Source organism: Pelmatolapia mariae, linkage group LG3_W (genome assembly GCF_036321145.2).
Source record: "Pelmatolapia mariae isolate MD_Pm_ZW linkage group LG3_W, Pm_UMD_F_2, whole genome shotgun sequence".
NCBI lineage: Eukaryota > Metazoa > Chordata > Actinopteri > Cichliformes > Cichlidae > Pelmatolapia > Pelmatolapia mariae.
Window position 1 is genome coordinate 86,848,498 of NC_086229.1, and position 16,894 is coordinate 86,865,391.

General features: G+C 44.4%; 1 protein-coding gene across 1 annotated transcript in view; it reads right to left on the reverse strand.

Annotated features, from left to right (window-relative positions):
- Window positions 1-10,295, reverse strand: part of kdm6ba (lysine (K)-specific demethylase 6B, a) — a 47,900-nt gene extending 37,605 nt beyond the window's left edge. Inside the window, exon 1 of the mRNA XM_063470200.1 lies at window positions 9,989-10,295. The gene's annotated coding sequence lies outside the window, so the exon portion shown is untranslated. The remainder of the gene's footprint in view (window positions 1-9,988) is intronic.
- Window positions 10,296-16,894: the final 6,599 nt, after the last annotated feature.

A 16,894-nucleotide genomic window follows, 5' to 3' on the forward strand; every position in this document is an offset into this window, starting at 1 on the left:
GTGTTTGTGTGTCTAAATGTGTGTCCTTGACCAGCTGCACAGGGCAGAGGAAATGAGGCGGAACTCAATCTGGTCCACACCTGTCTCGCTCCCTCCCTCGCTCTCTCTGGAGGGAGGAGCCTAGGGCCTCAAACACCCCCACACGCACAGCTTCACAAGTGCACTGTTCACAATCTGTATGAGCCGATAGATTATGCATGCAGCAGTCAGCTAAGGAGCTTGGATCTATTAATGTATGCACCGAGACAGTTTTATGTTTGTGTATGCTTCATGAGCAAGAGAGAAGGACAGAGAGAGAGAGAGAGAGAGAGAGAGAGAGCAGTGATGTGTATGCTCTCTATGTTTGTGCTGCATGACGGGCTAAGGGGAGAGGAAGAGATTAAAAGAGTGACACACATTAAATATAGAGAAAGAGAGGATGACAGAGAGAGGAGGAGGAGGAGACTTCTTTAGGAAAAAGCAGAGAGGCGAGGAGTGAGGCTGGAGGGAGAGAGAAGATGAAGAGATCAGGGATGACACTCTGAGCCACACAAGGACAGAGAGAGAGAGAGGGGGACAGTGAGAGAGATTGCACTGGTATGGGAGGGTGGGGGCGAGGGGGGTTACTCTGGGACGCCAGAACCCAGTGACATGACACAGATGCACTGAGCTACTGTGCAGAGAGCAGTGGGTGGGGGGAGGAGGGTACTGAGTGAGAGAGGAGGGGAGGAAGAAGAAGAGGCGATGAGTATCTGTGAGAGCTCAGTGCCACTGTACTGTTTCCACTCGATGGTGAGGAGAAGATGATGGCAGGTATAGTATAGAGATGAAAACCAACAACAAGAAAAAAGGCAGAAGCACCAAATAATCAGAGCTTATAATGTTTGAGTATGAGAGATCTGAATTAATGTTTTACACGAAATTTGAAGCACCTGTTACTGCTGCAACTGTGAAACCGAGACGTCGGGGCGAGGTTCTGCCAGCTGCTGGTCATTTTCAAACACAGGTGTTGCACAACGTAGGTGCGCATGAGAATGAGAGCTATTTAGCACAATATTTTACTTTGTTTCAGATACAACGGTACTGGTAATGGTTTACAGCTAGTGAGTGGTTGTCGTGCGTCCCGAGTCCTGCACGCTCCACTCAGACGAGCCAAGCAGAACTTCCACGAGTGAAAACGTGGCCGACAGGAAGTATTTCCTGCTTGTCTGCTGCATGTCAGAAAGGAAGACTCCATCCAGTCGTCTGACTTGATTCTCCTGACATGTCAGACTCCAAGTGTGAATGTTAATGTAAAGCACCGTCTGTCATACATGTCATCACACGTGCGTGCCTTTACGCTGCCCAACAACAAGGGAAGAACATATCTGAAAGCACCGAATACAAACCATGAAAGGATTTTTTTAAACCAAGTTGCCAACTTTTTAAATAATTTCTTTTCTGTATTAATATGAAATTTGACCAACAGGCTCCAAAATAATCAAATTATGTTTAGGTTTGTGTTATGAGGATGGTTAACACTAACATTACTGATTTTGTTCTGTCAGCGATTGTGACTGTAACATTTTTCATAATGTGTGTCACCAGGTTAGAGAGTGAGAGGAAAGTGTATTAATGATGGTAAAAAACATAGTGTTCACTTTCAACAGGGAGAGACAGGATGTCAGAATAAACAACATTCATCCACATCTTTGTGGCAGGAAGCGACTGGGTGTATAGGAAATGTAGTCTTAATGATAGTAATATAAATTCTGAAAAACAAAAGCTGTCAATCATCTCCTCCATTTGCCTACTTATTTTAGACTAATTATAGCGACATATTCCAATTTGACAGGGATGCTTAAAAAAATGCAGCCACCTCAATGCAAAGCACAGACTGCAGCCTATAGAAAATTATATATGCCGTCTCGTCTGCACAATAACATACGCCCACACACCCGTGCACATGAACTCATTTCCAAGTCGCATGCAAAGGACCTTACAGCTGAAGAATGTGTGTTTCCACCCACACAAACACACAATTACTGGCTTTTCTTTCCACTACACAACATATATGTCAAGCACATGCATTTATGCACAAGCGGGCAGGCACAGTGACACAGTTTTCCATCCATCCCTTTACCCTCCACCCCCCCTCCCTCCCTTATTTGTCTCTTCCCTTGCCGTACACCTGCCAGGCCTACAGCAAGGTCACACACCTCAATTACCCCGCGCACATGCACACACATATGCACAAAGAGTGAGAGAGGGAGTGCGATAGTGAGGGAAGATAAGAAAGGAGGGGGCGAGAGCAGATTTCACGCTACCCTGAGCAATGGCTAGCATGCACTAGTGTTTCTGACATTTTATTTATGATGTGCAGTGTTCAGTCCCCAGCTCTCTTTTCTTTCTTATCTCTCCCTTTGTGTCGCTGACTCAGACTGCCATATATATGTTACCCTTTGTTAAAAGAAACCCAGAAATAGAGCGCACTAAGTTTACAGAATCCACCATCTGTGACTTATAATTTAAGCATATTTTTCAGTCCACGCAGTTTTGAATGTCCGGCAATATTTGGAAAACACTCCACAGTATTTTACTCATCAATCGCCAATAGTGGTTGAAACCTGAGTAGCGACTTTGAATGACTAGCTGAATGTCAATAACAGATATCAGGCGGCAATAGTAATGCTAATCTACCTCACAAATACAGCCCTGAATCCCAGTCTGCCCGATAGCCATATTAATACAGCAGCTGTGTATGTGATCCTCCTATTAGAGCTTTCCATATCTGCAGGCAGACTGCTGTTCACCCGAGCAGCCACAGGAGGCAGCCAGCTGTGTTTACAATGTGGGCTAATGTAGCTACCATATGGCCACAGAGCACAGGACACATGCAGCGGACACCACCGCTCAAACACCACACTGCTGCACCCAGGAAGCGTTAAAAGCAGGAATTTGATAGGAAGAGTCGCCTGAGCCTGAAACTGAAGAGAGCAGACAGAAAAAATTTGTGGGAGAATATTTGGCACTCAGCGGGAGGGCGGAGGGCTTGTTTAGCCTTAAACCCTCCGTAAGAAGGGAAACACAGTATATTAAAACCACCTACACGTCGGCCTATGCCCATCAGCGGATGAGTGTAGGAGTTTTTAATTTGTTAGCCATCTCTTATTAAAGGATTCTGAACTCCCAAAGCCACTTGAACTTATGACCTGAGGATTTTCTATACATCTGAATGCATTTAAGGTCACAGGTTTTTATTTCCTATTTGCAGCTCTGCTACCTTCGGCACAGAGAGGAAAAACATGCAGAGAGAAGCCCAAGCACACACACAGTGAAGCATGTAATTCTATACATCCCTGATAGAAATCCTGTGGGACAGACTCAGCCTGTCTCATGACCTCCTCCATCACCCTGCCCCACCCAACCCACACGCCGACAATCCACACTATATGGTATCGCTGCAGTACAGTGCAGGCAAACGTGCAGCTTGCCGCCATGCATCCAACACCAGTCGAACAAAAGAGAACAACAGAAAAAATCAATTATAATGTCCAAACGCATGCACACAGCTACCTCCTTCTCTCTCCTCTGATCTCTGCAATCAAAGCCATCTGATCACAGTGTGTGTGAGAGACTGATAGAAAACTGCCAAAATGCAAGCGGATGGGGTGTAGACGATTGGGTTTTAGGGTTTTAAATGACTAAAGATTTACAAGGTTAAGGTTGAGATGAAGGAAAGGCGAGGGGAGGATTAATGAAAGATGGGAAAAGGCTGTGAATGGACAGAAAAGATATTGGAGGGAGGTGAGGGAGTGTGCAGACAGAGCAAGGAAGGAGGAAGGACCAGACTTCAAGGCAGATCATATTACTAGTCTGGGGGCAAACAGACACACACAGACCCATAAAGGTCACAGCGTACCCGCTGCCCTCCAGACACACTCACGCAGAGACACAGATCTCCTCATAAACACTGAGCGACAAACCACAGTTTTGAGTTCACACACATTTCTTTTAAGTCTGCAGGACAGTTAAAACAAAGAAAGTCAATCACACATGCAGAATGAGGCTAATGAAGCTACAAACATGAAAGCTAAATCTTACCAGAAAAACAAAAAAGAGTGACTCCAGCGTGCTCAGCTGTGACTTTTGAATCACGCATTGAGAAGAAGTGGAGCGAGAAACATTGCGGGGCACACAAAAGCACAGTTATCACAGAAGTTACACAAGTGAGAGGAGGTCAGGGTTCAGTGTGGAACTAGGTTAAAGAGACAGGCAACGCCGCACATGTGTGAGAGAGAGAGTAAGAGCGGTGAGAGAAAGGCTGTTCAGGGGAAGAACTGGACCGGGAGTTTAAAAAAAATGCAGGGGGATAAATTAGAAGAAGAGGAAAAAGTAGTGGAAGGATTTAAAAGAAGCAAAAGAAAAGAAGGAGGAATGACAGGGAAGGTAATAGGAAAGAAAAAGAAAGCTGAACTCAGCCTTCCTTACCAACAGGTAATTATACCTGCCAGAGCCTCCAGTCACACACACACACACACACACACACACACACACACACACACACACACACACACACACACACACAGATCTTCAACTTCCTTCTCCTAATAATGGTCCTCTGACTGCTTAGAAACATAATCAGGTTAATGCATTACTTTCAATCAGCTGGATCAATCAAGGTCACTGTGGGGTCACCGGTGTTACTGTTCATGTGCACATGCACCTTTTACAGGCGAGATTAATACACATACTTGTAATATTCCAATTAAAGACTTTGCTTTAAACTCCAATTATGGCAAAATCTTCCCGTAATGAAAGAGACATTCAAGTGTCACATGATGCCAGTACTACAAATACCAGTTAAAACGAACACCCCGTCTGCAAAGCCACCTCTCACGAATGTGATGAAGAGGGATAATGAGTGTAATGGAACCCCCGTGCCTCTCTTCCTTGCACTGAATGCGCAAGTAGCTCATTTAAGGTTATACAAGCTTTGAGTTTGCGCATTATGCAGTAAAAATCTGATGTAGTATGACAAACCTCGACACATTAATCAAACAGCGAAACCGGTGCGGGACTAAACACTGCATTCCGTTCTTGCATCATTAGCAGCACAAGTTAAACACATATCCTGCACGCAAACCCCCTTTTTCTGACTCTGGGCCACCGCTCTCGAGTGCAGCTCCAAGGACGCGCGCGCTCATGCGTTCCCCAAAGCCGACAGGCAGACGTGAGTATACAAGCAAATTCACGCAAACGCGTAATGAGAAGCTGCGCAGGACCACATCGCTTGGTGCGAAGCGCCGCAAATAAACAAATACGGGGAAAACACAAAGAGGACAGCCCAAGAGCAGGAACCTTCAAAGAGCATTCTGTCGCATGCAATTACAGGGTGCAGTGAATGCACGCGGCACTGGCCCAGCTTCTGTGCGTTTGTGTGTTTATGCAGTTGCATTATAGATTCCTTTTTTTGTGTGTGTGCAGTTTACATTCCAGCCATGTAGTAGCTGCTGCTATTCACAGTGCAACAGCAGGATACGGCTCAGAGTGCACACAATGTCATCACATAAGATGCTAACAATCAATACAAGCAATACAGCAGAAGGAACAAATACTTCCTTATCATTAGATGTACTTGGTACAAAATGCAGCTGACTGCTGTTTATTGTAAAACTCATTCTTTGGTGTTGCTTAGCCTCTCTGTGATCCCTCCCATTGTATCATGAGCTATAAAGAACTGCAGGGCCCATTATTACTGAGCTAGCACAGTTTAACAGTCTACAACCATCCATGCACATTATGCAAGAGATGCTGTAAACATACGCGCAGTTCCACCGTTGACCTTTATAAAGCAGCAATAAAATCAACCACGGGCCAAAGACTTGTGCTTTAGATGCACACACACACACACACCTGTGCCAGTCACTCACACGCTCTGTGTGTGCCTGTGTGTGTGTTTTATGGATTTGGGGTTTCTCTAGTTGTAGTGACAGAGCCCTCTCCTGACTGAAACAACTGGAAGTCATTACCTTAAAATCAACAAACCCTGGCCCCTCTCCTCTACACAAAGAAGCCATGTGCACACTCAGCATACTACGCCTGCCAATGGGTCTGTGTGTGTGTGTGTGTGTGTGTGTGTGTGTATTCTCAATGTCTCAGCATGGCTACTTTTCTTTCACCGTCCCAGACATCTCTTCATCTGTGCTCCCCTTTTCTTTTCTCTCTTTCTAATTCGTTTCTCTCTCTCGAGCGTCACAGGCTGCAGCTCAGAGCCAAACCTATCTGTGCAAATAAGAAGTCGAGCAGTACGTGCTCCTAACCTTCCCTCAACCTGCCCAGCTTCTCTGCCTTTTGTCTCGCACTCGGCTAATCAAACGGCATCTTATGCAGGCTAGTTACCGTGGTACGCATTAGCACCAAGGCCAAAGCTAATCTTCTTGAGCCCTTTGACCCCCGCATAATAGAATTAGTCACCTAAGCCTTATCCCTTTGTGTTTTAACAAACTCTGGAATATATATAACTACTGCAATTAAAGAAGAAGCATAGCACTAGCTCATGTAGCCAAAAAACAAAACAAAAAAATGAATCAATAAAAAAATGCTCTTTGAACACATGACAGTTGTGAAAGTAGAGTTTACTCATGGTACATGTACTATTTAACACACCAAATTGCACCTTGCTTTGGAAACAGTACAAAGACAGCTGGTACCATCCACTATACACGCACAGCTCACCAAAGCCTGATTCTTTCCAAATCAAACACATATCATTTTTTTTTAAACAAACTACAATTAATGTCCAAGCAACATATGAATGAATCGGTCTAGATTAAGGCAGCATTTGGCTTAATCACTGTTTTACGCTATATTCTGCACACATGAGCTCAGAACCACTTTTGTCTTCTCAATTTTGTCCAGAACTGCAGCGATGACTCGAAAGCGTCACCGTGTTGATCTGTCAGCTCATTGGATCAGTTCCAGGAGCAAACAGACAATTATGAACATCAAAGCATCTCAAACTATTACTTGAACACGAGCTGTTAATAGCCCAGCCCCTCTCTCCGCAAACACAAGCCAGCCACGGCGCCAGCCATCCACCCGTCCTCCCCTCCCCTCACCTCCACCCCTGAATCTCCTATCTTGCCTGTCTGCTCCTCTCCTTCTCCTCCCCCCTTTCCCCCTCCAGTTCTTTAAACACGAGGGGGGAGGGGGCTTTTCCCCTCCTTTTTCTGCCCCCCCCCCTTTTTTTTCTTCGCCAGGCAACACACTCAATCACTCTTACAACCCCCCAAAAACCCACCCCACCTCCTCCCCACTGCTATCTCAACCTCCATTCCAATGAATGTGCAATCCCCCGACCCCCCTCCAACCCACCCCTTTTCTTCAGCCATGGGGGACTGCCCTGGGGCTGAGGAGGGGGTAGAGAGGAGAGCAGCACATGTACACACACAATTTCAGTCGCAAAAACACAGCACCCCCCCACCCCCACCCATCCATCGTGTATCTGTGTTTGCGTATGTGCACATCTGCAGAGGAACACAGGAACATGGTGGGTGACAGACGTGAGGGGGGGGGGGGGGGGGGGGGGGGGGGAGTTGGGTGGCGTCCTAATGGCTCTCAGTGCAGGAAATGGCTTGTTGCTACACAGACAGCTCCAGAGTCAACAGTCATCACAGGCCTCATCCCCATATTTTATCTGCATTGGCAAAACACACGTCCACTCGCAGCTGGGCAGGGTCAGCCCCTCCCACCGACTAATGACTATGCAAAACTGTTCCTGCAGGGCAAAAAAATACAACTGAAGCCATCATGAAGGTAAACTGTAAGGAATCTGCGTGGGCACATCATTATGCTATGTTTATTTAGATCTACCTAGAAGCCCTGTACCTGTGGTGCACACTACATTTATTGTTTTAAACCTATGTTCACTTTCTATTAGGTTTTCCTGCAAAGTAGTATTTGGTTTCGTATGATGAAAAATATGAGCTGCTTTAAAATGCAAGAATGCAAAAAAACCAACTCAAATTCATTGCTTTTCCTTTCTGCTCCTTCACTGCTCACATTCCATTATTTAATGTCTTTGTTCTAATATAACACCTGAAAACTAACACGCAGCAACTCAACTCTGTGACCTGCCCTATCTTAATCAGTTCTGCCCAGCTCTAATGTCAGATCAGGCTCTCTGCTAATACAGCATACTCTGTTCTCTCTATGGGAACCAGCAGCACAGTATAAACAGATTAGCGCAGCATTAGTGCTGGCTGCGTCCTGTATACAGTATTTCCTAATTGGGCAAGGCTATGTGGGATAGAGAGCGTGCAGCTATGATGTATTCCAGTCCACAGCAGGCGTCCCTGGCTGAACCATGCCTGGCACGCCACTACAGGATAATGACAGCTGGACAGGAAGTGGTGGATATAAAAAAAAATGAATAAAAGGTAGGAAAAGGAAACAAAAGATAAAAGGAAAGAAATGTCAGAGCAGAAGATGTTCTACTTCCACTGGTAATGGACTAATGAAAAAAAGAGAGAGAAAGGAGGAAATTCCCCGGGGAAAACAGGAAGGGTGGGGGCAGCAAATAAAATAGTAACAGAGAATCTTTTTTGCCTTGTGTGTGGAAATGTGTGTGTGCGCATGTGCAGACCGGACGCTCACGTGTGTGAGTGGGAGAACTGGAGGGATCAGTTTACAGTAGGACGCGTGAGATGTCTTTCTAGTCAGGCTTTTATTCTAGGAATGTTTGTATTGGTTTGAACACAGGGGGGCAAGGACTTAATTAGGACAGGGACCGACACGCCAATACACACTCACACAAATGCACACAAAGTCACATAGTGACACCAATATTAGCTCCAGGCAGACGCCGGCACAAGTGTTGAGTTTCTCACACGCTTACACTGAGGAGCGTGCACATAAACACACACACACACACAAACACACACCACACACTCATTTTAAAAAACAAGTGCTAACCACAAGACCAGAGCAGACCAAAAAACCCCCACCCCACCACCACCACCAGACCACACTTGACAGGACAGCGCACACTTTGTATTAGTGAGCTGTGTGTGTTGAAAAACTAATAATGGGAGTCGGCATCTGTGTGTGCAGAAGAGACAGGCATTCACCCGGTGCCTGAGCGGTAAAGTCACAAGATCCATGTTCCAGCACAGTCACCTGCCAATATCATGACAGAGAGATGAAGTCAGAAAGTGCAAGAAAAAGGAAAGCACTGAAAAAAAGCAGAAGAATGTGCAAGAAATAGAGAAAGCCTTTGTGCAAAGCTGGCATTTAAATCAGCATGGAGTGAAGAGGAAAGAGGAAAGAAGGAGAAAAGAAACTCAAGAGAGGAGACGAGAAGGATGAAGAAGATTTTTTTTAAAAAGACACAAGTAAAAAAAACTAAAACCCTACTTTTGTGTTTTGTTTTGTGAGCCAGCTGGCTGCACATCCTCCTGGAGCATTTAGATCACCCTGCTGTGAACCGAACCGCTGGTTTTAAAACCAGCATGCTGGGAGCTTTAAGAGTCTTTTTACTGGGTTTCTTCTGCTTCCCAACAATAGTTTGATTTCAGAATATTTGCTTGCATGAAAAGCACCAAGAACTGCCATATGATGGCTATTATGACAGACGCCTCAACTCTACACACAATCAGCCAGAGCAGCACAAATCCTAATTCAAAAAAAGAGAGAGAAAAGAAAAAGGAGGGGGCTAAGTTGTTCAGTGCTTGTCTATTTTGGGGGCATCCCTTACATGCAAAAGTTTGGGTACACCGCAAGACATAAACACTCATGGCTGTCCACAAAAGCGTACACATACACACACACACAGCCCCAGCTGGAGCACACAAGCTCCCTTTGTGCTGTATTCCTCACGCCTTTCAGCCTTAGCTTCAGCCTTTAGCTTTAGCTTCTCTCCATCTGCACACACACAAACGCACACACAGAGCAACTTTCTCCTGCTTTTGTCTGCAGAGCGGCAGTGGTCAAACAGCTGAGAGGTTTGTGGATAGGAAGCTCGCCTTACCGTGGCCAGGTCCAGGCCGAGCACAGAGGGGAGACCCAGGGCTGGATCGGTGGTGTAAAAATAAAAAAATAAAAAAATAAAAAAAATCCAAAAGCAGCTTGTCGGTTAGAGCGTCAGCCAGCTCAGCAGATTCCCACTACCTTCCCTTCCCTCGCCTTTCCTGCTGTCTTGCCTGCCTGTGCTCCCAGCTTTGTGCGTGCCTTGTATTTTCCCTTTAAACTGCACAGGCTGCTTCCCCCCACCTCCTCAGCGCACACACGCGCACTGAGCCAACACACAAAACACTCACTGCTCCTGAATATGACACTGTTGTCAAAAGCATTCAGTGCAGTGTTGTTGTTGCTGTTGTATATATATATGTATATTTCTTATTCTACAGCCTGCAAAGGAAGAACTGAAGGGGTGACTGGGGAAAAAAAGACACCAAAACAGAAATCCTCTTTGTCTTTCTTCTTCTTTTTCTTCTCTAAATAAAATAAAAGTGACACTGCTTTTAGATCCTGCTCTTCTCCTCGGTCTGTGTTCCTCTTCCTCACCCTCTCTCTCTATCTTTCTATATTCTGTCTCGCTTTTTTCCCCCACTCAGTAGTCAAACAAAGAAAGGAAAGGAACAGAGCGAGCGCACACACACACACATGTGCGCACAAACACGCACACACATACATATATAACACACATTCGGTTGCTTTCTCTCTCTCTTGCTCTCTCTCCCTCTCTCTCTCTCACATGCACAAGCTCGGAGCCCAACCCCCCAGCCTGCCTCCCTCTGATTTTTTTTTTTCACTCCCTGCCTTTCTCTAAACAGCACCTCCCCCCTTCCCCCCCCCCCTTCACCCCCACCCCCCATCCCTCCCTCAGCCTGATCTGGCCTCGTTCTCATTCGTCTACCACCGCTCTCTCTGTTTCTCTCCCTCCCTCCCTCTGTGTCAAGCAGATGGGATTGGAGAGCAGAAGGAGCCTCCGTGCTCGCTCTCCACCTCGATTTCTCTTCTTCATTAATGTGATGTAAGCCTGATGGAGACGTGCATTGACCTACAGTAGACACACTAATGATTAAAAAATATATAATCAATACAGATGTAGAAAACTGGTGGTGGTTTATAAAACTCTGATGATGCTGCCATGCAGATGTGAATCGATTAACACCAAAAATCTTCAAGACCGACAGATGTGAGAAGCCGGTGATGACCCACTTAAACATTGGACGTCGGATAGACGTCTATATTGGGTCCATCGGTCCTCGGCCAATTCTTGACATCTATACGACGTCCGACCATGACCCAACCTGGACGTCAATATGACTGATGTTCTACATTTGAACTTTGCATCATCAAATTTACATGATTAATTAATGTAATTTAATATATATAATAGATATATGATGAATAGCAACATTGTCATTATCAACACAATACATATGAATAAGGATTATTTATAAGCAAACATGATTTATTATGCGTTACCCTACTTTATTCAGTACATGTGGGTTTTTTGTTATTTCACATTTTCCTGTTTTTCCTTCATTGGTTTATTTATTTCAATGAATCAGCTTATTTGTTTGTAACCAGGTTAAAAAAGTCATTTATTAAAATGTGTTGAAATATTAAAAACATTGAAATCCATGTTAAAATGTAAAATAATAATGGTTAAAGTATTTGTGAAACATTTGGAATTCCTTTTAAAAAATTTTTGCATTATATATGGTTTATTTTTACGAGTAGTGTTTTATTGTAAAGAGCTTTGTAAGAGAAAGCGAATTTGGCTGTGATCGGTAGCTGGACTGAGAGAAGTTGCGATGCACGGGTTGTGCAAGTATGAATGTTTGAACTGGACTATCTGCTCTACGGTCTTTGTCGATGCCCACATTTTGCAAACTGCCTGTAAGACGCTGGGAACATTTCTGCTCCAAAGCCACCGAGCAGCTGCTCAGTTTTGTTTTAGCGTCAAGAGCCCAGCGCCATCTTGGAGGTGTCTGCTGATCACTCTGCCTTCCTGCATTGCTTCACTCATGACTGTTTCTATACAGAAAACATGTCCTCCACTCTCTGGAAGCATGGGACTACAGCGTCTATAGTATGACGTCTAAAATACGTTGAAGTTGGACAATGAAAGGACGTTTGGATTATAAATTGCATGTACATGGAGGACCTACTCATGTCAACACTAGACATTCAGTAGACACTAAAAAAAGACGTCATCTGGCATTACAAAGCAACCCATTCAGTGGACCAAAATTGTACGTCCAAAAATGACTTATTAAAGACGTCACTGTGACGTCACTTTGCGCAGTGGGAAGGCTTTGGGGAACAGAGACCAACACAAGGCTTAGTGAGAACAATAATGTCCAGATTAAGAAACAACCCGACCTGCATTTACAGACTTTGGGATTTATTTCTAATTAAATTAATCAGTTTCCACCTTCTAAACTTTTGGGGGTGTTTTTTGTGCAAAATTTGAACCTAAAGAATAATTCCCATTTTATGACGACTTGGCCTAATTCTTTATAGTTTTTAACCGCAATTAATGTGAGTCACTGATCCAGCATGGAGAAAATGGTCAGACTTGGCTCACTTGCAACCTGCTCCGGTTCTGCCAACAGTTAAGGCAAATCAGATCATATCACATCATAAAGCTGTAACGATCCTTCATGGCGTAAGTCTGCATGTGTGTAACTACTAAACAAAGTTGAGACTGAACAGTGAGGCTAATTTGTTTACGTATGTTTGATATGCAGGTTTAACTGGAACCTCATCTGCTCAACTTTTTACTGATACATGTAACAGTAAAAACACATATATATAGGCGCACACATACACACATATATATGGGACCCCCAGTGAGATTGAATGTCAGCCTTTATGTTTTCCACTACTTTCTTTTCCTCCACTGCTTTGCTAGAGTTTTTGTTATCTTGAGGACATCACAAGACATTTGTGTAACTAATGAAGAGCTTTTCAGATTGATACTGAGCGTGCAAGGCTGACCAATGAACAAGGAAAGCTATTCAAAATGATCTTTTAAAGTGTTTTCTAACAAGTAACACTTTGTTCAGAGAAATTTCAGCTTTGGGCCACTTTAATAAATGAGTGGGTACAAAATGTGCTGCATGTACAGCAGGCACAGAAACTAAGTTCAGGGGTAGAGACAGTAGTGTCCACTTGCTGACATGTTGCACACAAAAATACATACTCCATGCTTCCTCTTCCTCACAGAGTTGTTTCCTAAAGCTCACGTTTAGACACACATAAACACACAAAATGCCCTTTTAAGTGCTGTCCACGTGCAGGAAGATGGAATTCCAGAGCAAAGAGAAAAAGTACAGTCGGAAAGCCGGCAGAGAGAGAGACAGGAGGGGGGGTTGGCGGTTACAGGGTGACGGTATGGAAAGTACAGCATGGAGCCACTGCTCTCTGACCAGGGCACAGACTGGAGGAAATATTGGCACTACTATTGCACTGCCTGACTCCTATAGACCCCAACCCCCCACCTGCAACAAAAATGTAGGGACACCATGACACACAGCTCCACGCTGCATGACCAGAATAGTGAGGTAACAGAGAATATTGAGACAGAAACACTGCGCCCTCAGTGTTTCTGTCTCAATATTCACTTTCCAGTAACAAGCATTTGAGTACAAAGTTGAACAGGACAACTTAAACGGCTGCTGCATCACTGTTATAGATGCACAGCGTGTAGATCCATACATATTTAATATATTTTCAGCTGCAGTGGAAAATTAAAATGTATTATTGGTGATTATGACTTCTGATCAGTGCTGGCTGTAACGCGTACCAAAGTAGCGCTTTACTTCAGTTTCATTGCACTCGGCTGTGATGCAATAACGTAACGCACTGCTATAACACTTCCGTCACAATAAAGTTACAATTTTGTCGTTACTTGCATTACAGAAGGTTCTTCATCATCTGCACGATGGAAAAGCAAATGATAGACATTTATACAAGTTTTGGTACACATTACTTACAGGCGTCAGTTCAAACGTAAAAGCAAGCGGTATAATTCGGTAACCTCGGAGGAGTACGTGAGACAAAGATACACTATGTTGCCAAAAGTATTCAGTCATCCTTCCAAATCATTGAATTCAGGTGTTCCGATCACTTTCATGGCCACAGGTGTATAAAATCAAGCACCTAGGTATGCAGACTGCTTTGGCAAACATTTGTGAAAAACTGGGTCGCTGTCAGCAGCTCAGTGAATTCCAGCATGGTGCTGTGATAGGATGCCACCTGTGCACATTTGTAAAATTTCCTCACTACTAACTATTTCACAATCAGCTGTTAGTGGTATTATAACAAAGTGGAATGACACCAAATCAGCCACAAATTGGTAGGCTGGGTCAGCAGATGGTGAGGCACGTGGTCCGCAGAGATAACCAACTTTCTGCAGAATCAATTGCTACAGACCTCCAAACTTCATGTGACCTTCAGATTAGCTCAAGAACTGTGCGTAGAAAGCTTCATGGAATGGGATTCCATGGACGAACAGCTGCATACAAGCCTTACATCACCAAGCGCAATCCAAAGTGTCAGATCCAGTGGTACAAAAGCATGTTGGCGTGCTCTCTGGAGTGATGAATCACGTTTCTCTGTCTGGCAACCCAATATACGAGTCTGCGTTTGGCGGTTCCCAGGTGAACGGTACTTGTTTAACTGCACTGTGCCAAGTGTAAAGTTTGGTGGAAGGGGGCTCATGGTGTGGGTTTGTTTTTCAGGGTTTAGATTCAGTTCCTTAGCTCCAGTGAAAGGAACTCTTAATGCTTAAACAGTCATTTTGGACAATTTCATGCTCCCAACTTTCTGGGAAAAGCTTGGGGACAGCCCCTTCCTGTTCCAACATGACTGCACACCAGTCCATAACGCAAGGTCCATAAAGACACAGATGAGTGAGTTTTGGTGTGGAAGAACTTGACTGGCCCGCACAGAGTCCTGATCTCAACCTGACAGCACACCTTTGTAATTAATTAAACCAAAGATTGCAAGCCAGGCCTACTTATCATAAGATCAGTGTCAGATCTCAGGAATGTGTTTCTGGAAGAATGGTCAAAAATTCTTATAAACAAACTCCTAAACCCTGTAAAAGCCTTCCTAGAAGATTTGAAGCTGTTAGAGCTGCAAAGGGTGGGCCAACATCATAATAAACCCTATGGATTAAGAATGGGATGTCACGCAAGTATGTGCAGTTAGACGAGTGAACGCTTTTGGCAGTATCGCGTATACGGGATACATAAATAGCGCTCTAATACAAAAGGGATCTGATGTAGGCAACTAGCTCACAGAGGAGTCAAACTGCACGCTTCCCAGAATAACCGAGTGCAGGCACATCTGCAGTCTGCTGCAGTTCTACTCTCAATGGCTAAGCAAAGGAGCTTGGCAACAGCCCAAAGAGGAAGTCAAACAAAGATGTGAGATAATTCATTTGATCAAGTAGATAAAATGTTGTTCTGAGTCTATTTAACCAGAAAACCTGGGAGCGGACTTGAAGGCGCACAAGCACTTTTACAGTTTTACCCTAGCAAGCAGGACAATTGACAAACTGCTTAGTGTAGTTTCTACCTGTCCATGCCTCACTTCTAATGCTCTCCCTAGCTTCAAGCTACACTGTAATTAGGCAGTGATCACAAACAAATGAGCCTTTACACAGACTAAACTCCAGAGTGCGTCCCCTCGTGTTGTTTCTAAAAACTTTATTTTCCATCTCACACACCCACCAGGTTAAAGATCTAATTATATTTTGTAAAATCATATTTAGACTTTGATTCTTGGCAGTTATTCAGATGTGACAACAGCGTAAGCCTGCACACCAGTGTGTATGATATGCTTCAGCCTGAAACTGAACCTGGGGATAAATACGACTGACAATGCAGTTGGTTAAATGAGGGCAAAAGCAAATAAAGGGAAGTAAACAAGGTGAGACAATGGCAGAGGGTAAGGAGTAAAAGAGGAAACTACCAGGCAAGGAACAAGGAGAGACAACCAGTCAGTTGGGTGCCACGTTACATAATTCTCTCGCTGTATTGATTGCTGTGCTGATTTGGCCTCTAGCCAATATTCATAGCATTTGTAATTATTGAGCCGAAGCCCAGACGGAGTGAGAGCGCGAGAGAAAGAGACTGAGATTCAGAGGGCAGATAGACGGCAACCGTTAGAGAGGACTGCACAGAAGAGAGAAATAGAGGTATGAGTGGAGAAAGGGTGAATAATAGCCGTGAATTTTGGGATGTAGCCAAAGTGACACCAATAAAGAGAGCAAAGAGAAAGGAAGCAGCAGCAGATAATGAAAAGACACAGAGGGAAACAGAGAGAGCATGTTTGAGAGATCATTTAATTGAGTGAGATGGAAATAGCCTAGTTGTGGGAGAGAGGAAACAAGTGTGAGCTGGGATGAGGAGATAGCGACAGATCGAGGGGAGGCGGAAAAAAAAAGTGTGTCAGTGAGTGCAAGGCAGGTTATTCTTGCTGCTGTAATCAGTACTGTTATATAAGCTTGTAGCACTGGGCAGAACAGCCTGAAGCACTGGATCTGCAGGACAGACTGGGTTTACTGCACGCACACAGTGCGCACAGTTCGTCTTCAAACACTTTACAGTAGGAACAGAAAGTGCCTGCGGCCACATATGCTGCATATGAACCTCAACATCGTTCGCAGGTTGCTCTGAGAGTACATCTGCCTGGGAGCGTTTGAAAATACATGTTTCCTCTCTGCCTCAGACCAAAATTTCAGCTTTTTCTTTTTTCTGTCTCCAAAGTGGATGAATATCAAACACCGGCTGGTTTCGTGTTTCAAGTTTTTGTCGATTCAGCATCTCAAAACCTGTCCTTCCTAACTCATGCAGGTTAGGGGTCAGAAGTTTCTCACTTTAGCACTTTTCAGGCACGGACGCCTCGTCAG